Source organism: Nothobranchius furzeri, chromosome 13 (genome assembly GCF_043380555.1).
Source record: "Nothobranchius furzeri strain GRZ-AD chromosome 13, NfurGRZ-RIMD1, whole genome shotgun sequence".
NCBI lineage: Eukaryota > Metazoa > Chordata > Actinopteri > Cyprinodontiformes > Nothobranchiidae > Nothobranchius > Nothobranchius furzeri.
This window is the reverse complement of record NC_091753.1, coordinates 54768665-54782237: the sequence shown is the minus strand read 5'-3', so window position 1 is coordinate 54782237 and position 13573 is coordinate 54768665. Positions and strand designations below refer to the sequence as shown.

Sequence of the window (13573 nt, the reverse complement as noted above, 5' to 3'; positions counted from 1 at the left end):
AGTGCTCAGTCATCGTTCTCACCAGACTTTGAATCGAGTCTCCAGGCCTACCAGCCCTCTAAACCCTCAAGCTAACCCTACAGGAAATAACCTCCGTCTCTCTGCGTCTGGGCAACAGAACTCTCAGTCACGCTTCAGATCTGCCAACGAACCTGACAAAAAACACCATGAAACTCGAGGCTTTCGAGGCCTTTCAGCCAAAACACAAGTTAAACATGGTTTTGTTGTCGAGCATCTATCAACTGGTAACTAAGGAGGTCCTGATCGTGTTTTCTCAGTCCAACACTTCTAGAACTGGTGATGCTCTAATATCACCAAGTCAAAAGTCCTCTAATCTCCAGACAGTCCTGTCATATACAGGAGTTAAATTCACAGTCATGCTGATTATTTGTCCTATAAATTAATTCAAGTTCTACTTTTTTGAGATTTTCACGCAGACCCCATTCTTCTTGGAGACTTTCCAGCCCTTTTCTTGCCACCTTCTTCTCTTTGAGCTTTTCTCTTCAGGTGTCTCCACAGCCAATCATCTCTCTCCATTTAGTCCTACCTTCTGCAGCCTCCACCCTCACACCAACTAACTTCATGTCCTCCTTCCCCGCATCCACGAATCCCTCTTTTCTTTGGTCTGCCTCTCAGCCTCCTGCCTAGTGGCTCCAAACTCAGCATCCTACTACTTATGTCACCTTTGCCTCTTGTCTGGACATGTCCCATCTCATTCTGTCGTCTTTTACTTTATCTATTCAATTCAAGTTTATTTATAAAGCGCCAAATCACAAGAGTCGACTCAAGGCACTTCACATAATAAACATTCCAATACAGGTCAGTTCATTAAGCCAATCAGTAAAAAGTTTCCTATATAAGGAACCCAGCAAATTGCATCGAGTCACTGACTAGTGTCAGAGTCTTTACAGCAATCCTCATACTAAGCAAGCATGCAGCGACAGTGGAGAGGAAAACTCCCTTTTAACAGGAATAAACCTCCAGAGGATTCTGGGTCAGTATAAGCAGCCATCCTCCACGACTCACTGGGGATCGATAAGACAGAGCACACACACACACGCACGCACGCACGCACACACACACACACACACACACAAACACACACACACACACACACACACACACACTTTCAGGTCCAAAGATCTACAAAACATCTAACAGCTGTCCCTCTGATCTGTCCTTTTCATGATGACCATTCTAACTCGATGGATAGTCATAAACTTTTCTTCTGTGCCTCGATGATAAACTTGTGGCAACAATTTTTACTGTCTAATTATTTATAAATCTCACAAGCCAGAAGTCCTTCCTGCTACTTATTCTGAAAGGTTTGCTGCCAGATATACTATACTTGATTAAAAGTTTTATTTATTTTTGACATCAACATTTTGTTTGGTAAATTTTTTTAGTCTGTGAGGAAGAAGAAAAAGAAAATATCTTTTCCATAACGCCGCTCAAGATAAAAATCACGAGGCGCTTCACAAAAACAAAAAATGTAAAAATATAAAAAAAAAGAATTTAGAAAACGGTTAAAATATATTTAAAATGAGCAAAAAATTGAAAATTGTGATAAAAAATGTTAAGAAAGAGAGAGAGAGTGAATAGGAAAGAGGGAAATCAGTGGATCCTGAGGAAGGTGGAATAGGTGGGGAGAGCAGAATAAAGAGAGAGTGGTGAAGAAGGTCATACAAAAGCCAGCTTGAACAAGTGAGTCTTCAGCTGCTTTTTAAAGGAGACCACTGAGTCCACTGATCTCAGGCTCAGAGGGAGAGAGGTCCAGAGTCTGGGTGCCACAGCAGCAAATGATCTGTCACCTTTGGTCTTTAGCCTGGTGCTGCACAACCAGTAGGCTTTGATCACTGGACCTCAGGGACCTGCTGGGGGTGTAGGGACTAAGAAGATCACCAATGTAAGATGGTGCTTGTCCATGTAAGGCCCTATAGACCAGAGAAGCGGGGTGATGTGGGTGTGTTTGGAGGACTTGGTCAGAAGCCGAGCACAGGCGTTCTGAACCACCTGTAGACGGTTCAGGGAGGTTCTGCTCAGACACGTGAAAAGAGAGTTACAGTTGTCTAAGCGTGAGGAGATGAAGGTGTGGAGAACTGTCTCAAGTTCAGAGCGGGACAGAATGGGACTCAGCTTAGCAACGTTCCTGAGATGGAAGAAGGAAGAGCGAACAAGAGAACTGACAGGAAAATCCAGGGTGAGAGCTGGGTCAAAGGTCACACCAAGATTCCTGACGGAAGGTTTGGTGTGAGAAGCAAGCTGACCAAGAGAGTCGCTGACTTTGGGAACCAGCTTGTCTGGGGCACAGATGAGGATCTCAGTCGTATCTTCATTCAGCTGAAGAAAGCTCCCACCATCCAGGTTTTGATAGAGTCTGAGCAGGTGTGTAACAGCTGCAGCTTAGACATCTCATGGGGCTTAAAGGAGATGACCAGTTGGATGCCATCTGCATAAAAATGGTAGGAGATTCCTTTGAAGGAGCTCAGGATGTGCTGAAGAGGGAGCAGATAGAGGAGGAAGAGCAGAGGCCCCAGCACAGAACCTTGTGGGACACCATGGGTAAGGAAGGTGGTGGAGGACCTAAACGTGGAAACGGCCACAGAAATGGAGCGCTCAGAAAGATGAGAGGAGAACCACTCCAGAGCAGTTCCTGATAGGCCTACCCAGTCTCTCAGCCTCTCCAGTAGCAGGTGATGGTCAACAGTGTCAAAGGCTGCAGTCAGGTCCAGCAGGACCAGAACAGAACAGTCCCCTGCATCACTGTGAGTCAGAAGGCCATTAGAGACCCTAAGAAGAGCTGTTTCAGTAGAATGAGCTCTACAAAAACCTGACTGGAAGCTATCATAGATGTTATGTTCATCAAGAGCAAGAGCTGTGCTTTAGGTTGAATCCATAAATGTTAATTAGCAGTATTCTTTTTCTTTTTGTATAGGCTAACAGTGTTTGTTGGATTTTAAATTGTAAAAAATGTTTAAAAAACAAGATTTAAAAATAAATTCATGTAGGTTAGACCACAAAGGTATAAAGATATTTTATTGTGTTTTCAATCCTGACAGTTATGGGTTCCTTTTGTCTGGAGCTAGTGCCCTTTGGCCTTTTCTCTCTTCTGACACAAAATTATCCAACATATTTCCATATACCATATAACGGAAGGCATTCATTAAAAGTGACATCACATCCTCTGCTCATCCAGAGATTCATAATCTCCAGACATATGTTGCTATCAAACTATCCACAAGGGGGAGCTGTCAGTCTGTGAGATGCACCCGAATCCGCAGCGGGTAAATAAGCCTTAAGAAACCGGAAGTTTGAAATGGAGCAACCGAATTTCCTCTGCCGTCTTTTACTTCTCTAAAATAATTTAAACATTTTTAACGTCCTTCTGTAAAACTCGCCCTGAGACGTTCACGTCAGTCAAGCAGAATTTACTTTGGAGACGCTTTTTAAAGATGGAGGAAGCGTTGTAATCTCCAAGGGCTCAACGCTAATAGGCAACGTTTCTTTTGGACAAGGTAAGTTTTTGTTGGACTTTAGAGAATCTTAATTTAATTTTTATTTTAATGAAACAATAACAGTGCAGAAAATTGTTGTTTGCAGAGTTTACTGTAAACTAATTTGGTGCTAGCTTGAACGCTAACTTGACCCGCTTGAATAGTTGACGTCATCACACAAGTGCTGCTGGGCGCTAGCGTCAAACAAACAACCTGCATTTGCCAGTTGAAAAAACTAAATAAAAACTTTTATGCTCAGTTACTGCTGAGCTGAGTAGGTAGATCCAGTGGACGATGGTCTGGGGTCAGAGCTAAAAAGCAATCACGTATTCCGTTTTCCGATGTCAGTAAAAAGACCTGTCACACAACTGGTTGTTGTTGGCGTGTGTATTACACTTGCCTCCTTTTTTTATTGGATAACTCTAAAGGTCAAAGTTCAATACAGAGAGCATCGATTGGTTGTTACATCAACACACATCATTTCCTGTCCTGTTCCCCTTATAAATGAAAGCATCTATACCAGGGGTGTCAAATATGCGGGTTAAATCCGGCCCGCGAGATGGTTGTGTGAACTTTATTTTCATACTTTACAATGTAGAGTGAAATTAAACTCATCTTTGTGAGCAAGTTTTCTCTGTAATGAGTATAAATAAAACAAAGCTGCGCTCAAGGCTCACACAAGAACTTGAATCACATCCTGAAGTTGGCTGCCACTCAGGATGTGACTTCTGATATTGATGTGCTGGTGAAAGCTAAAAGATGTTAGGTAAAATTAGTCAAATATACTTTAAATGCTGCATGAAACTGATCTAGCCATGTGACCTGTAAGCTCTATGAATCACTAAGGAATGTTCTTTTTAGGCCCGAGCAGCGAAAGCGCTGCGAAGGCCTCTTGTTTTTGCTCTGTTTATTAGGCCCGAGCAGCGAAAGCGCTGCGAAGGCCTCTTGTTTTTGCTCTGATTATTATTAGGCCCGAGCAGCGAAAGCGCTGCGAAGGCCTCTTGTTTTTGCTCTGATTATTATTAGGCCCGAGCAGCGAAAGCGCTGCGAAGGCCTCTTGTTTTTGCTCTGATTATTATTAGGCCCGAGCAGCGAAAGCGCTGCGAAGGCCTCTTGTTTTTGCTCTGATTATTATTAGGCCCGAGCAGCGAAAGCGCTGCGAAGGCCTCTTGTTTTTGCTCTGATTATTATTATTTTTTGTTATTCCGTGCCCCCTTTGAACAGCTTTTTGGGGACCTTACCATACCCCAAAACTCACAATATTTTGCACACTTGTCAGGCCTGGTGAAAAATTTGATATTTTAAAGGTCCCAAAAAAATCGCAAAGAAAATGGCTGAACAGCGCCCCCTACAAAGTGAAAAAAACCCCTCTCCATAAAGCTTAGTTTATCGTACAGTTATGAAATTTGGTACACTTGTAGTACTCAACAGTCCGCACAGAAAAGTCTCTTGCAACCATGGTCAATATCAAACAGGAAGTCGGCCATTTTGGGTTGAAATGGCGATTTTTTGCCGTTTTTGCCGTTTTTAGGGTCCGTTTCTGATTGGATTGCTCGATCATTTTTCGCACGATCGTCTCAAAAATTGTGTAAAATTGCTCAGAAGGGATGGGCGAACAAAATGAGATAAGGATTCTGAGTTTTCGTATATGTTGAAGGGGCGGAGCCAGGCCTCGAAGTTTGACTACTCGCCAAAAATATTTAAATTGCTATAACTTCATAACTGAATGGAATAGAGTTACCAAACTTTCTGTGGTCATTCGTCATCCACCCACAAAGTAAATTGAAAGGTCGGATGATGACATCACACAAGCCCCGCCCCCTCAGGACCAAAAAGATCAAGTTTTACTGTGAAAGGTCCCAAATTGCCCCATTTCACTTAATCACCACAAATTTGTAGCTGGTAACTCAAGACAAGTGGGGGTTGCTTGGCGTCACTTTATGGGAGTTTTCGGCAGAGGGCGGGGCTGTGGTGGCGCGGCGAATTCAGGCGTACCGCCTTGGCCTTACGTTTGCCTCCCATTTCGTCATTTCCAAAGATATCGTCACGAAACTTCTTGTGAGTGATCCTAGTCCGGCCCCCCAAAAGATCTGATGTGAACATCTGGTGGGCGTGGCCTATTTTCTGAAATAGCGCCCCCTAGGACCATTAAAACTATTAGCCCCAAGCCATGCTTTGACTGAGGATTACGAAATTTGGTACACTAATGTGGTGTCTCAGGACCTACAAAAAAGTCTCTTGGAGTCAAGTTCAAAGTCGCACAGGAAGTCGGCCATTTTGGATCAAGTACGCGATTTAGTGGTTTTCGCACACGTTGTTTGGAGAGTGATGCTCCGTCGCCCTTTTCACCAATCTCCTTCAAACTTCTGCTATATACCCTTAAGACATAGGGGAAAAAATTCAACCGTCGGATTTTTCAAAAGTTGAAAGGTGTGGGCGTGGCTAAGCCTCAAACTTTGACCTGTCGCCACGCTAGTCTTTTTTTCACAGCTCCCTACTGGACTCCTTTTACCCAATCACCAGGATTCTGTGGCAAACAGCAGTAGACAAGTTGAGGTTACTTGGTCTCCAGTACTGGCAGGTTTTGAAAAAAGGCGGGGCTTTGGGACCATGGCGAAAATCGCCATCACGCCATGGAAATACGTTTGTCTCTCATTTCTTCAGTTATCGTGATATTGCTACGAAACTTCTGGTGAGTGATCCTAGTCTGAGCTCCAAGAGAAATAGACAGCTGAATTTTGTGGGCGTGGCCTATGTTTTGAAATAGCGCCCCCTAGGACCATTTAAACTATTAGCCCCAAGCCATGCTTTGACTGAGGATTACGAAATTTGGTACACTAATGTGGTGTCTCAGGACCTACAAAAAAGTCTCTTGGAGTCAAGTTCAAAGTCGCACAGGAAGTCGGCCATTTTGGATCAAGTACGCGATTTAGTGGTTTTCGCACACGTTGTTTGGAGAGTGATGCTCCGTCGCCCTTTTCACCAATCTCCTTCAAACTTCTGCTATATACCCTTAAGACATAGGGGAAAAAATTCAACCGTCGGATTTTTCAAAAGTTGAAAGGTGTGGGCGTGGCTAAGCCTCAAACTTTGACCTGTCGCCACGCTACTCTTTTTTTCACAGCTCCCTACTGGACTCCTTTTACCCAATCACCAGGATTCTGTGGCAAACAGCAGTAGACAAGTTGAGGTTACTTGGTCTCCAGTACTGGCAGGTTTTGAAAAAAGGCGGGGCTTTGGGACCATGGCGAAAATCGCCATCACGCCATGGAAATACGTTTGTCTCATTTCTTCAGTTATCGTGATATTGCTACGAAACTTCTGGTGAGTGATCCTAGTCTGAGCTCCAAGAGAAATAGACAGCTGAAGTTTGTGGGCGTGGCCTATATTCTTAAATAGCGCCCCCTAGAGCCATTAAAACTTTCAGCCCCAAGCCATGCTTTGACTGAGGATTACGAAATTTGGTACACTAATGTGGGGTCTCAGGACCTACAAAAAAGTCTCTTGGAGCCAAGCGTAAAGTCGCACAGGAAGTCGGCCATTTTGGTGCAAGTACGTGATTTAGTGGTTTTCGCACACATTGTTTGGAGAGTGATGCTCCGTCGCCCTTTTCACCAATCACCTTCAAACTTCTGCAATACACTCTTAAGACATAGGGGAAAAAATTCAACCGTCGGATTTTTCAAAAGTTGAAAGGTGTGGGCGTGGCTAAGCCTCAAACTTTGACCTGCCGCCACGCCACTCTTTTTTTCACAGCTCCCTACTGGACTCCTTTTACCTAATCACCAGGATTCTGTGGGAAACAGCAGTAGACAACTTGAGGTTACTTGGTCTCCAGTACTGGCAGGTTTTGAAAAAAGGCGGGGCTTTGGGAGCATGGCGAAAATCGCCATCACGCCATGGAAATACGTTTGCCTCTCATTTCTTCAGTTATCGTGATATCGCTCCGACACTTCTGGTGAGTGATCCTAGTCTGAGCCCCAAGAGAAATAGACATCTGAAGTTTGTGGGCGTGGCCTATTCTCTTAAATAGCGCCCCCCAAGGACCATTTAAACTAATAGCCCCAAGCCAAGCTTTGACTGAGGATTACGAAATTTGGTACACTAATGTGGTGTCTCAGTACCTACAAAAAAGTCTCTTGGAGCCAAGTGCAAAGTCGCACAGGAAGTCGGCCATTTTGGTCCACGTACGCGATTTAGTGGTTTTCGCACATGTTGTTTGGAGAGTGATGCTTCGTCGCCCTTTTCACCAATCTCCTTCAAACTTCTGCTATATACTCTTAAGACATAGGGGAAAAAATTCAACCGTCGGATTTTTCAAAAGTTGAAAGGTGTGGGCGTGCCTAAGCCTCAAACTTTGACCTGTAGCCACGCCACTCTTTTTTTCACAGCTCCCTACTGGACTCCTTTTACCCAATCACCAGGATTCTGTGGGAATCAGCAGTAGACAACTTGAGGTTACTTAGTCTCCAGTACTGGCAGGTTTTGAAAAAAGGCGGGGCTTTGAGAGCATGGCGAAAATCGCCATCACGCCATGGAAATACGTTTGCCTCTCATTTCTTCAGTTATCGTGATATCGCTACGAAACTTCTGGTGAGTGATCCTAGTCTGACCCCCAAGAGAAATAGACAGCTGAAGTTTGTGGGCGTGGCCTATTCTCTTAAATAGCGCCCCCTAGGACCATTTAAACTAATAGCCCCAAGCCATGCTTTGATTGAGGATTACGAAATTTGGTACACTAATGTGGTGTCTCAGGACCTACAAAAAAGCCTCTTGGAGCCAAGCGCAAAGTCGCACAGGAAGTCGGCCATTTTGGTCCAAGTACGCGATTTAGTGGTTTTCGCACACGTTGTTTGGAGAGTGATGCTCCGTCGCCCTTTTCACCAATCACTTTCAAACTTCTGCTGTATACTCTTAAGACGTAGGGTAAAAAATTCAACCGTCGGATTTTTCAAAAGTTGAAAGGTGTGGGCGTGGCTAAGCCTCAAACTTTGACCTTTCGCCATTACTTTACTTGACTTAATAACTCCCATGAGCATGATCAGATCTTTTTCAAACTTTGTCTGTGTGATAATTGACCATATCTGTAAAAAATGACAATGTGGACAGCTGACATCACCTAAGCCCCGCCCCCTGACTACAGGAATTCTATTTTTTTATGCTGAAATGCCCATATTTGTCCCCTCTAATTTAGTCAACAAGACACCAAGGTCATGCACTGTCTTCATGATGCTGTATTGACCATTCAGATCTGATAGCTTTCCAGAAAGGGAGGGGCTTTGATGCCTTGGTGAATTCTGGCGTAACGCCGTAACCTTACAAATCATTTTAATGGTGAGCTCAGAGGGGATGCTGAGTCAGGGTGAGGTGCGGACTAGGAGGCCATTCGCGGATTCTAGTGTCGGGGTGGTTGACGTTTCTGTTCTGCCAGACGTGCCTTGGTGCCCCGGGCTGCCGGTCAGGCCGGAGCGGCGCGGAGCTGCGAGGGCCGAACGACGCTGCTTGCAGCTTTAATTATTTTTTGTTATTCCGTGCCCCCTTTGAACAGCTTTTTGGGGACCTTAACATACCCCAAAACTCACAATATTTTGCACACTTGTCAGGCCTGGTGAAAAATTTGATATTTTAAAGGTCCCAAAAAAATCGCAAAGAAAATGGCTGAACAGCGCCCCCTACAAAGTGAAAAAAACCCCTCTCCATAAAGCTTAGTTTATCGTACAGTTATGAAATTTGGTACACTTGTAGTACTCAACAGTCCGCACAGAAAAGTCTCTTGCAACCATGGTCAATATCAAACAGGAAGTCGGCCATTTTGGGTTGAAATGGCGATTTTTTGCCGTTTTTGCCGTTTTTAGGGTCCGTTTCTGATTGGATTGCTCGATCATTTTTCGCACGATCGTCTCAAAAATTGTGTAAAATTGCTCAGAAGGGATGGGCGAACAAAATGAGATAAGGATTCTGAGTTTTCGTATATGTTGAAGGGGCGGAGCCAGGCCTCGAAGTTTGACTACTCGCCAAAAATATTTAAATTGCTATAACTTCATAACTGAATGGAATAGAGTTACCAAACTTTCTGTGGTCATTCGTCATCCACCCACAAAGTAAATTGAAAGGTCGGATGATGACATCACACAAGCCCCGCCCCCTCAGGACCAAAAAGATCAAGTTTTACTGTGAAAGGTCCCAAATTGCCCCATTTCACTTAATCACCACAAATTTGTAGCTGGTAACTCAAGACAAGTGGGGGTTGCTTGGCGTCACTTTATGGGAGTTTTCGGCAGAGGGCGGGGCTGTGGTGGCGCGGCGAATTCAGGCGTACCGCCTTGGCCTTACGTTTGCCTCCCATTTCGTCATTTCCAAAGATATCGTCACGAAACTTCTTGTGAGTGATCCTAGTCCGGCCCCCCAAAAGATCTGATGTGAACATCTGGTGGGCGTGGCCTATTTTCTGAAATAGCGCCCCCTAGGACCATTAAAACTATTAGCCCCAAGCCATGCTTTGACTGAGGATTACGAAATTTGGTACACTAATGTGGTGTCTCAGGACCTACAAAAAAGTCTCTTGGAGTCAAGTTCAAAGTCGCACAGGAAGTCGGCCATTTTGGATCAAGTACGCGATTTAGTGGTTTTCGCACACGTTGTTTGGAGAGTGATGCTCCGTCGCCCTTTTCACCAATCTCCTTCAAACTTCTGCTATATACCCTTAAGACATAGGGGAAAAAATTCAACCGTCTGATTTTTCAAAAGTTGAAAGGTGTGGGCGTGGCTAAGCCTCAAACTTTGACCTGTCGCCACGCTACTCTTTTTTTCACAGCTCCCTACTGGACTCCTTTTACCCAATCACCAGGATTCTGTGGCAAACAGCAGTAGACAAGTTGAGGTTACTTGGTCTCCAGTACTGGCAGGTTTTGAAAAAAGGCGGGGCTTTGGGACCATGGCGAAAATCGCCATCACGCCATGGAAATACGTTTGTCTCTCATTTCTTCAGTTATCGTGATATTGCTACGAAACTTCTGGTGAGTGATCCTAGTCTGAGCTCCAAGAGAAATAGACAGCTGAATTTTGTGGGCGTGGCCTATGTTTTGAAATAGCGCCCCCTAGGACCATTTAAACTATTAGCCCCAAGCCATGCTTTGACTGAGGATTACGAAATTTGGTACACTAATGTGGTGTCTCAGGACCTACAAAAAAGTCTCTTGGAGTCAAGTTCAAAGTCGCACAGGAAGTCGGCCATTTTGGATCAAGTACGCGATTTAGTGGTTTTCGCACACGTTGTTTGGAGAGTGATGCTCCGTCGCCCTTTTCACCAATCTCCTTCAAACTTCTGCTATATACCCTTAAGACATAGGGGAAAAAATTTAACCGTCGGATTTTTCAAAAGTTGAAAGGTGTGGGCGTGGCTAAGCCTCAAACTTTGACCTGTCGCCACGCTACTCTTTTTTTCACAGCTCCCTACTGGACTCCTTTTACCCAATCACCAGGATTCTGTGGCAAACAGCAGTAGACAAGTTGAGGTTACTTGGTCTCCAGTACTGGCAGGTTTTGAAAAAAGGCGGGGCTTTGGGACCATGGCGAAAATCGCCATCACGCCATGGAAATACGTTTGTCTCATTTCTTCAGTTATCGTGATATTGCTACGAAACTTCTGGTGAGTGATCCTAGTCTGAGCTCCAAGAGAAATAGACAGCTGAAGTTTGTGGGCGTGGCCTATATTCTTAAATAGCGCCCCCTAGAGCCATTAAAACTTTCAGCCCCAAGCCATGCTTTGACTGAGGATTACGAAATTTGGTACACTAATGTGGGGTCTCAGGACCTACAAAAAAGTCTCTTGGAGCCAAGCGTAAAGTCGCACAGGAAGTCGGCCATTTTGGTGCAAGTACGTGATTTAGTGGTTTTCGCACACATTGTTTGGAGAGTGATGCTCCGTCGCCCTTTTCACCAATCACCTTCAAACTTCTGCAATACACTCTTAAGACATAGGGGAAAAAATTCAACCGTCGGATTTTTCAAAAGTTGAAAGGTGTGGGCGTGGCTAAGCCTCAAACGTTGACCTTTCGCCATTACTTTACTTGACTTAATAACTCCCATGTGCATGATCAGATCTTTTTCGAACTTTGTCTGTGTGATCATTGACCATATCTGTAAACAATGACAATGTGGACAGCTGACATCACCTAAGCCCCGCCCCCTGACTACAGGAATTTATTTTTTATGCTGAAATGCCCATATTTGTCCCCTCTAATTTAGTCAACATGACCCTAAGGTCATGCACTGTCTTCATGATGCTGTAATGACCATTCAGATCTGATAGCTTTCCAGAAAGGGAGGGGCTTTGATGCCATGGCGAATTCTGGCGTAACGCCGTAATCTTAATATTCAATTTAATGGTGAGCTCAGAGGGGATGCTGAGTCAGGGTGAGGTGCAGACTAGGAGGCCATTCGCGGTTTCTGGTGTCGGGGTGGTTGACGTTTCTGTTCTGTCAGACGTGCACTGGTGCCCCGGGCTGCCGTCCAGACCGGAGCGGCGCGGAGCTGCGAGGGCCGAACGACGCTGCTTGCAGCTTTAATTATTTTTTGTTATTCCGTGCCCCCTTTGAACAGCTTTTTGGGGACCTTAACATACCCCAAAACTCACAATATTTTGCACACTTGTCAGGCCTGGTGAAAAATTTGATATTTTAAAGGTCCCAAAAAAATCGCAAAGAAAATGGCTGAACAGCGCCCCCTACAAAGTGAAAAAAAACCCTCTCCATAAAGCTTAGTTTATCGTACAGTTATGAAATTTGGTACACTTGTAGTACTCAACAGTCCGCACAGAAAAGTCTCTTGCAACCATGGTCAATATCAAACAGGAAGTCGGCCATTTTGGGTTGAAATGGCGATTTTTTGCCGTTTTTGCCGTTTTTAGGGTCCGTTTCTGATTGGATTGCTCGATCATTTTTCGCACGATCGTCTCAAAAATTGTGTAAAATTGCTCAGAAGGGATGGGCGAACAAAATGAGATAAGGATTCTGAGTTTTCGTATATGTTGAAGGGGCGGAGCCAGGCCTCGAAGTTTGACTACTCGCCAAAAATATTTAAATTGCTATAACTTCATAACTGAATGGAATAGAGTTACCAAACTTTCTGTGGTCATTCGTCATCCACCCACAAAGTAAATTGAAAGGTCGGATGATGACATCACACAAGCCCCGCCCCCTCAGGACCAAAAAGATCAAGTTTTACTGTGAAAGGTCCCAAATTGCCCCATTTCACTTAATCACCACAAATTTGTAGCTGGTAACTCAAGACAAGTGGGGGTTGCTTGGCGTCACTTTATGGGAGTTTTCGGCAGAGGGCGGGGCTGTGGTGGCGCGGCGAATTCAGGCGTACCGCCTTGGCCTTACGTTTGCCTCCCATTTCGTCATTTCCAAAGATATCGTCACGAAACTTCTTGTGAGTGATCCTAGTCCGGCCCCCCAAAAGATCTGATGTGAACATCTGGTGGGCGTGGCCTATTTTCTGAAATAGCGCCCCCTAGGACCATTAAAACTATTAGCCCCAAGCCATGCTTTGACTGAGGATTACGAAATTTGGTACACTAATGTGGTGTCTCAGGACCTACAAAAAAGTCTCTTGGAGTCAAGTTCAAAGTCGCACAGGAAGTCGGCCATTTTGGATCAAGTACGCGATTTAGTGGTTTTCGCACACGTTGTTTGGAGAGTGATGCTCCGTCGCCCTTTTCACCAATCTCCTTCAAACTTCTGCTATATACCCTTAAGACATAGGGGAAAAAATTCAACCGTCGGATTTTTCAAAAGTTGAAAGGTGTGGGCGTGGCTAAGCCTCAAACTTTGACCTGTCGCCACGCTACTCTTTTTTTCACAGCTCCCTACTGGACTCCTTTTACCCAATCACCAGGATTCTGTGGCAAACAGCAGTAGACAAGTTGAGGTTACTTGGTCTCCAGTACTGGCAGGTTTTGAAAAAAGGCGGGGCTTTGGGACCATGGCGAAAATCGCCATCACGCCATGGAAATACGTTTGTCTCTCATTTCTTCAGTTATCGTGATATTGCTACGAAACTTCTGGTGAGTGATC

At 44.6% G+C, this 13573-nt stretch overlaps 1 protein-coding gene across 1 annotated transcript in view; it reads left to right on the top strand.

Annotated features, from left to right (window-relative positions):
- The first annotated feature begins 3408 nt into the window (after window positions 1-3408).
- The window catches only part of LOC107380006 (diablo IAP-binding mitochondrial protein), a 155634-nt gene continuing 145469 nt past the window's right edge, over window positions 3409-13573 (top strand). The window contains exon 1 of the mRNA XM_070543624.1: window positions 3409-3515. The gene's annotated coding sequence lies outside the window, so the exon portion shown is untranslated. The remainder of the gene's footprint in view (window positions 3516-13573) is intronic.